Below are 9785 nucleotides of genomic sequence, written 5' to 3'. Positions count from 1 at the left end.
TTTCAAGTCCCATTTTCTAGAATTGTGTCACATTCCTGATAAAATCATTGGCACAGGGAAGAAAACAGCCATGAGTGGCTTAATCAGAGATCACCAACTCTTAAAAATTATTAATGACTTCAGGGAGCCTTCTTTTGTGTGATTATATCAATTGATATTTGCTGTATTCAAAGTTAAAATGAAAAATGTACATGTTCATTAGTTCATTTAAAGTTACCCTTTGCATGTTAATATAAATACATTTTTTTAAATAAAAAATAGTATATTTTCTCAAACAAAAAAATCAGTGAAAAAGTGGCATTTTAGATTTTTCTATATTGCTTTAAGTTCTGGCTTCATAAAAAAGGCTGTATTGTAATTTCTATTTTTGCCTTTAATTCATTGTGATAAGTTTTTCTGTTTGAGATATATGAAGAAATTCTGGCCTCACACAGATAAGTTGTTGCAAAAAGCAGGGCCTTGGCGACCCTCGGGAGGGTCTCAGGGACCCTCAAGGGTTCTTGGATCACACACTGAAACTCACTGGTTTAGATCAATAAAAACTTAGTCCCCTATTAGCATCTGTACCATTTTTCTGGATTCCACATGTATATATTAACGTGCGATATTTTGTTTTTCTCATTCTGACTTCCTTCACCCTGTATGGCAGACTCTAGGTCCATCGGTGTTTCTACAAGTGACCCAATATCGTTCTTTTCACGGCTGAGCAGGAATCGAGATGCAGACGTACAGAGTGGACAGGGGACACGGGCGGCAGTGGGAGGAGGGGGAGGGGATGGATCTGGAGGCTGGGGTTGGCGTTTCTGCACTGCCGTGTGTACAGCAGCGAGTGGGAACCCGCTGCGTAGTGCAGGGAGCTCGACTCAGTGCTCTGTGATGACCTGGATGGATGGGGTGGTGGGGAGGTTAAAGCGGGAAGAGGTACAGGTATACGTATGGCTGATTCACTTCCGTGTACAGCAGAAACTACACAAGGTTGTAAGTCAGCTATACCCCAATTAAAAAAAAAAGCCAAAGAGAAAAATAAAACAGCTCACTCCCTGGGCTCTGAAGACGCTCAGCTCCCACCCTGACGCCGCACAGCCCAACCTCCCTGTGAACACATGGCTGCTGCCATTCTTGAAAATCACACAGTTCTTTTAGCAGGGAGAAAGGAGAGTGACTGTTGGGTAAGCAACCCACAGCGTTTGCCACAAAGCGCTGTGTACTAGTGGTTTTCAAGGTTACTTGACTGTGTCCATAGGGAGAGATAATACTTCATATATATTACACACATACATACAACAGGAAGAAAAGTTTTGTAAAATGATACTTAGCCTTACAACATGCAGTGCACTGATATTTTCTTTTCCTTTTTTTTTTTTTTTTTTTTTGAGTGATAGCCATAACTCATTAACTCATCTCATGACTCACTCTGTCTCATGGGTCATCATCTTCAGTGTGAAGAATACTGCTCTCTAGGGACTTGTTAGTTGATTGGATAGAGGGGCTGGGAATCTAAGAGGAGGGAATTTAATTGTCTCAAAACTGACCAGAAAAATTTCCTGAGAAGCCCAGGTTGACCCTGCCTTTTCCCTAGTGACCTGTAGTAATTCCTTTATGTTTATTAGGGGGAGGTAGGCTCAACTCAGTCTTAAGTTTAAAAAAAGAATAATAATTAAAAATTTTTTTTGACTTACAATTGGGAAGCCCAGGAGTTTCTTGACCATCAGGCATAGCTGGAATCAGGTACTCCACCTATTAACTTGGATGCTCTCCAGGTTGGCCTCAATTTCAGACAAGAGTGGCCCCCTTCAGCAGCTCAGCTTTAAAACCCACAGAGGAGGGACTTCCCTAGTGGTCTGGAAGTCTGTGCTTCCACTGCAGGGGGCAGGGTTTGATCCCTGGTCGGGAAACTAAGAAACCCCATCCACAAACTGCAGCCCAAAAAAACAAAACAAGAACAAACAAACAAACAAAAAAACAACCCACAGAGGAAAGAAAACTCTGGCACAATATCCCAGTGCTGATGCTCATTGGCCATGTCTGTATGCTCACCTTAGGAAGCGGATGTTGAGATGTGACTCATCTGAACTGCATGGGATCAGCTCTCCAGTGAAGGACTGGGGAGCTGTTGCTTAGAGGAGAGGGTTCTGAGCAGGCAAGCCCAGCAGATGTTCACTATCCCAGGCGTCGTGAGAAAAAAGAAGGCATCGGGTCTGGAGCAATGTTATATTCCTGGGGAGTGGCACAGACAAGGCTCAGAAAATATCTGTTGCCACAACAAGTCTTATTTGTTTGCATGACAGAGAACACTGAGCCCATGTGCGTGTTTCAGAAGGTAAAGGAAGTCGAGATAGACCAACAGATCAATGGAAGAGATCAGAGAGGCCAGTTTAAACTGACACATACATGGCATTTTCAATAAAAGTTCCAAGGTGACTCAGTGGGCAAAAGAATTTGGTTTTGTTTTTTAAAATAAATATTGCTGGAACAATTTCATAACTGAAAAGAAATGAACTCAAGGAGAATTCCCTAGTGGTGCAGTGGTTAGGAATCCACATTCCAAAATGGGGGGCTCAGGTTTGATCCCTGATTGGGGAACTAAGAGCCCATGTGCTTTGAGGCGACTAAGCCCCAACGACTGAGCCTGAGTGTTCTGTAGCCCGTGGGCCACAACGGAAAACGGATGCGGCTAAATAAATGCATACTAAAAATTAAAATAATAAAAAAACATTAAAAAAGAAAAAACAACAGCTTGATTCCTACCTCACGCTATGCATGAAAAATGTGAGCTGGATCATAGGCCTAAACACAAGATGAAAAATAAGCTTCTAGAGGAAAATGTAGGACCCACTTGGAATGGACAAAGATTTCTTAGACAGGATATCATAAGCCCTAACCATAAAAGGAAAAATTTACAAATTGGACTTCACTGAAATTAAGAAAATTCTGCTGTTTATAATTCACAGTCTAGAAAACAAAAAGCCCACTGAATTGTATACTTTAAAATGGTTAACATGGTGAATTTTATGTAATGTGAATTTTATGTCAATTAAAAAAATAAGTATCATATTGCTTGATTGCAAAACTTTAGGATACTAAATTGTCAAGATGACTAGAGAACAAAATTAAATCACTTCAAGGAAAAAAGAATGAAAATGAAAGGCACAGACTTAGAGGAAATATTTGTAATACGTGGATTTGACAAGCGAATTGTATCTAGAATATATAAAGAGCTCTTACGATTGAGTACTATGAGGATGACCCAACAAAAATACTGCATAAAATGGAAATTCCCTGATGGTCCAGCAGTTAAGACTTAGCACGATTGCTGCTGTGGCCCAAATTCAATTGCTGATGGGAGAATAAGATCCTGATGTGGCCCAAAACAAAAACACAAATGGATAAAAGACTTGAACAGTTGCTTCACAGGAAAAGATATATGAATGTTCAATAAGTACATGAAATATTGCTCAACATCATTAGTTATCAGAGAAATGCAACTAAAACCATAAATAAATACCATTACATACCTGTTAGAATGACTTAAGGAAAAAACAGACAGTACTAAGTGGTATTAAGAATATGGAGCAACTGGAGCTCCTGTTCATTGCTGGTGGGAATGGAAACTGGTGCGGCCACTTTGGAAAAGAGTTTGGCATTTTTAAAACAAATTTAAACATACAGATACTATATGACTTAGCTGTCCTATCTAGATAGTCAGTGTCTCGATTGTGATGGTGATTACGGTAACCATACACATTTGTCAAACCTCGTGAAACTATAAACGATAAGTTTTACTGTATTAAATTGGACCTCAATACACATGATGAGTACATCATGAGAAAAACTGGGCTGGATGAAGCACAAGCTGGAATCAAGATTGCTGGGAGAAATATCAATAACCTCAGATATGCAGATGACACCACCCTTATGGCAGGAAGGGAAGAAGAGCTAAAGAGCCTCTTGATGAAAGTAAAAGAGGAGAGTGAAAGAGCTGGCTTAAAGCTCAACATTCAGAAAACTAAGATCATGGCATCTGATCCCATCACTTCATGGCAGATAAATGGGGAAACAGTGGAAACAGTGGCAGACTTTATTTTTTGGGGATCCAAAATCATTGCAGATGGTGACTGTAGCCATGAAATTAAAAGATACTTACTCCTTGGAAGGAAAGTTATGACTAACCTAGACGCATATTAAAAAGCAGAGATATTACTTTGCTAATAAAAGTCCATCTAGTCAAGGCTATGGTTTTTCCAGTAGTCATGTATGGATGTGAGAGTTGGACTATAAAGAAGGCTGAGTGCCAAAGAATTGATACTCTTGAACTGTGGTTTTGGAGAAGACTCTTGAGAGTCCCTTGGACTGCAGGGAGATCCAACCAGTCCATCCTAAGGGAGATCAGTCCTGAGTGTTCATTGGAAGGACTGATGTTAAAGCTGAAACTCCAATACTTTGGCCACCTGATGTGAAGAAGTAACTCATTGGAAAAGACCCTGATGGTGGGAAAGATTGAAGCTGGAAGGAGAAGGGGATGACAGAGGATGAGATGGTTGGATGGCATCACGGACTCAATGGACATGAGTTTGGGTAAACTCTGGGAGTTGGTGATGGACAGGGAGGCCTGGTGTGCTGCAGTCCATGGGGTCGCAAAGAGTCGGACACGACTGAGCGACTGAACTGAACTGAAATGTGATGACTTTAAAACAGACAGAATATGATTCACAATAGCAAGTAATAGGATGCAGAGTGACTAGAATCCCCCTACATCATTGATGGGGGTATAGAAGGTACAGCCACTTTGGAAAACTCTTTGGGGATTTCTTATGAAGTTAAACACACACCTGAAACTGAAAACTGTTAGTCACTCAGTTGTGTCCGACTCTTTGTGACCCCATGAGCTGTAGAATACTGCCATGCTCCTCTGTCCATGGGATTTCCCAGATAAGAATACTGGAGTGGGTTGCTGTTTCCTTCTCCAGGGGATCTTCCTGACCCAGGGATCGAACCCAGGTCCCCTGCATTGCAGGCAGATTCTTTATTGTCTGAGCCACCAGGGAAACACACACCTAACATAGAGCAATTCCACTCCTCTAAGTGTGTGCCCAAGACATATGAATGCTTATGTCCACACAGGCTTGGTCAACAATAGTCAAAGCAATTCTTTCCATTATAGCCCAAACAGGAAACAACCCAAATGTCCATCAAATCGGTGAGTGAATGAACAAACGTTGGTATGTTAATATAGGAACGTGATCTTGTTCATTTCTGTCTCCTCAGTACCTAGAATACTTGCCTGCCTGGCATATACTGCTGCTGCTGCTAAGTCACTTAAGTTGTGTCCGACTCTGTGCGACCCCAGAGATGGCAGCCCACCAGGCTCCCCCGTCCCTGGGATTCTCCAGGCAAGAACACTGGAGTGGGTTGCCATTGCCTTCTCCAATGCAGGAAAGTGAAAAGTGAAAGTGAAGTCGCTCAGTCGTGTCCGACTCTTAGCGACGCCATGGACTGCAGTCCACCAGGCTCCTCCATCCATGGGATTTTCCAGGCAAGAGTACTGGAGTGGGGTGCCATTGCCTTCTCCATGGCATATACTAGGGTGCTTAATAAGATGATGATGTGATGATTGTTGATTCTAAAACCTGAATAAATAGCATCTATACGAATATGATTATGTAAATATTTTCCACCACAAAACAACGATGTTACTGGCCTGACATAACGGGAAATGGAACTTCCTCTGTGGTACTGTCTTCTGCTACGTGGCCCTGGTCCTAGGTCACCAGTAACATCCCATTGTCTTGAAGTGTGTTGGTACCTTTTTACCAATGGTGCACTGGGGCTGTCACACTCCAGCTCACAGAAACCGATTGCACACATCTCTCCCCAACTCCACGTTCAGCTACCTCATGTTGGCAGCTTGAAACTGGCCATAGTAGGAGTATTTACATCCCCGAATTGGAAAACAAGACATCAGAGCTTTCTCCTAGAGCCGGTTGTGAACCACGTATCGGCACATCACTGCTTAGTCCTGTCCCTAACCCTGGCTGCCTCATGGTTTCCTTTTAGCTTCTCCGATCTTCCGCTACCTGTGTGACAGTTCCCCACAAATCCCCCCTGTATTTCTGCCTTCACTAACCAGATACTAGTTGAAAGAAGAAATGAATTTCTTCACCTTTTGCTTTTAGAACATCTTCAAATGAAACAAATCTACCTCTTGATGGCGTTTTTCATGGAGCCTATTGACTTTCTGTCTTGTTCTTAAGTCTTCTCGGACTTGCTGCCCATGCTCGTGCGTTCTTAGGTTGATTCCCGCATCTCTTGCCCAATGTGTCTTCTGCTTGCTTTCACTTCCACTTTTAATTTTCTGGGGTTCATCTTGAGTTATTAAAAAACAAGCAGGATTATGATTGTTGAATATGGAAATATAGGCCTAAAGCACTATTTGCTTTAAAACTTGAGCTCCATATTCTGAAGGATTTCCTTGCCCTGATATTTCTAAACACTAATTTGGTCTTTTTCTATTTTGCAGCATATACAGAGATGGAAAAATTTTTTTCAATTTCCAAATTCTTGTTCTGAGGTGCCATCTTGGAATAAAGTTGGAGATGACTGTGGTTGTATAGACAAAATATAGCGAAAGAAAGTTTTTTGCACAAAAAGCATTGAACAGCAAAGATCAAAACAAGACTTTCACACATACTCTGGTGATGAGGCCATAAGACAAAAGGCACTGGCATATCCTGATAGTACAAAGTGATACAACTTCTCTGCGGATACTTTACAACCTATGTTAAGTGTACACTGGCATTTTCCCTTTGCCTTAGCAACTCCACGGTCAGGTATTTGTATTTCAGACACACCTGTGCACATACAGGAGAAAGCGAGTGCAAAGTTCCCATTGCCGTGTTATTAGTCATTGTAGGAGTGGAAACAACCAGAGTTTCCATCTATAGGGAGTGACATAATCACATGTGCAATAATATGTAATAATAAACGAAAACAATGAGGAAGCTCTCTTTTTTATTGCTATTGAATAACCTTCAGGAGAGAGTGAAGGACAGGGAAGCCTGGCATGCTGCAGTCCATGGGGTCACGAAGATGACTGAGCAACTAAACTGAAATGAACTGACATGACTGAGTGACTGAAAACAGCAAAATATGTATCTTCAGGTTGTATTATTAAGAGAAAAAAGCAGGGTACAGAAAAAATTTATGCAGGATGCCACCTTTTTTGTACAAGGGGGCTCAATATTTTTATTTGTGAACAGGAAGTGTTCACGAGAAACTAACGAAAGTGTTTACCAGTGGCAACGGGAGATAGAGGAACTCAGTGGACAGAGATGAGTGGGAGTCAGTGTTTTCTGTATATCCTTTTCTATGTCATCTTCCTTTTTAACCTTATGAATGTAATTTCTGTTTAAAAATTAAACGGAGGACTTCCCTGGTGATCTGGTTGCTAAGACTCTGTGCTCCCAATGCAGGAGGCCTGCGACTGATCCCCAGTCAGGAAACTGGATCCCATATGCTGCAATTAGGAGCTCACGTGCCGCAACTAAAGATACCGAATGCCAGAATGAAGACTGAAAATCCCACATGCTGCCACCAAGACCTGGCACAGCCAAATAAATACATAAATAAATATATGTATATAAAGAAACATTATTTAAAAATAAATAAATAAAAATTAAATGGAAAGAATGTAAAGCCAGAATATGTCAATCACTTGTCACATGCCAGTTTCTATGCTGAGAGTATTTCATGTAGAATCTCATTTAAAACTCATGCTGAGAAGCAGGAATAAAATCCAACATCTCAGAGGTGAAGACGGATGCTCAGGTAAGTTACACTGTAACTCTCTGATTTGAACATGGTACCTCTGATTCTAGGACTTTGCTCTTACCCTGTGGCTGACTACTTTCCATCAACTCCTCCCATCAACTGCACTTCAATAAAAAATAAAAATTAAAGAATATATAAGATACTTTCAAGGTAGGCATTAAAAAATGTGACTGGGGAATTCCCTGGCAATCCAATGGTTGGGACTTCTCACTTCCACTGCAGGGGCCATGAGCTCAACCCTGCAAGCCACGTGGCCAAAAACAAAATGAAAATGTGACTAATCTTGACTCAAGTTCAATTTGAATCAATAGTCCAAAAACCAGTGAGACTTTCAGAAGAAGATACATTTTCATGAACTCAAAGATGGGACTGAATTCATTGCTCCCTCTTTAGAAATTGTAACAAGTGGGTATCATGTCTCAAGGCTGCTGTGACAAAGACCTACCCCAGGCTTGGTAGTTTAAAGCAGTAGAAGTTTAGCCTCTCATGCTTCTGGAGGCAAGAAGTCCAAAATTAAGGTGTTGCACGTTTGCTTCCTTCTGGAGATTCTGAAGGAGGATCTATTTCATGCCTGTTTCCTGGCTTTTGGTAGTTGGGTGCCATTCTTGGCTTTCCTTGGCTTGTAGCTGCATCACTCCCGTCTCTGCCTCCCTCATCTCATGCATTCTCTGTGGGTCTGTGTCTCTCCACTTAGGAAACCACTCATTGGGTTTGAGCCCATTCTAATCACTATGACTTCATCTTAATGACACACTACTGCCTAAATATGGCACTTAGACATACTGAGTTCAGTTCGGTCGCTCAGTCGTGTCTGACTCTTTGTGACCCCATGAATCGAAGCACTCCAGGCCTCCCTGCCCATCACTAACTCCTGGAGTCTACATGGGTCTCCCAAACCCATGTCCATCGAGTCGGTGATGCCATCAGCCACCATCCTCTGTCGTCCCTTGTCCTCCTGCCCCCAGTCCCTCCCAGCACCAGGGTCTTTTCCAATGAGTCAACTCTTCGCATCAGGTGGCCAAAGTACTGGAGTTTCAGTCTCAGCATCAGTCCTTCCAATGAACACCCAGGACTGGTCTCCTTTAGGATGGACTGGTTGGATCTCCTTGCAGTCCAAGGGACTCTCAAGAGTCTTCTCCAGAACCACAGTTCAAAAGCATCAATTCTTTGGTGCTCAGCCTTCTTCACAGTCCAACTCTCACATCCATACATGAACACTGGAAAAACCATAGCCTTGACTAGACAGATCTTTGTAGGTAAAGTAATATCTCTGCTTTTGAATATGCTATCTAGGTTGGTCATAACTTTCCTTCCAAGGAGTAAGCGTCTTTTAATTTCATGGCTGCAGTCACCATCTGCAGTGATTTTGGAGCCCAGAAAAATAAACTCTGACACTGTTTCCACTGTTTCCCCATCTATTTGGGGAAGTGATGGGACCAGATGCCATGATCTTCGTTTTCTGAATGTTGAGCTTTAAGCTTTAAGAAAAAGCTTTAAGCTTTTTCACTCTCCTCTTTCACTTTCATCAAGAAGTTTTTGAGTTCCTCTTCACTTTCTGCCATAAGGGTGGTGTCATCTGCATATCTGAGGTTATTGATATTTCTCCCAGCAATCTTGATTCCAGCTTGTGCTTCTTGCAGCCCAGTGTTTCTCATATGTACTCTGCATATAAGGTAGATAAACAGGGTGACAATATATAGCCTTGATGAACTCCTTTTCCTATTTGGAACCAGTCTGTTGTTCCAGGTCCAGTTCTAACTGTTGCTTTCTGACCTGCATATAGGTTTCTCAAGAGGCAGGTCAGGTGGTCTGGTATTCCCATCTCTTTCAGACTTTTCCACAGTTTATTGTGATCCACACAGTCAAAGGCTTTGGCATAGTCAATAAAGCAGAAATAGATGTTTTTCTGGAACTCTCTTGCTTTTTCCATGATCCAGCGGATGTTGGCAATTTGATCT

This window comes from Bos indicus x Bos taurus, chromosome 13 (genome assembly GCF_003369695.1).
Source record: "Bos indicus x Bos taurus breed Angus x Brahman F1 hybrid chromosome 13, Bos_hybrid_MaternalHap_v2.0, whole genome shotgun sequence".
Lineage (NCBI taxonomy): Eukaryota > Metazoa > Chordata > Mammalia > Artiodactyla > Bovidae > Bos > Bos indicus x Bos taurus.
This window is presented reverse-complemented; position numbering follows the sequence as displayed.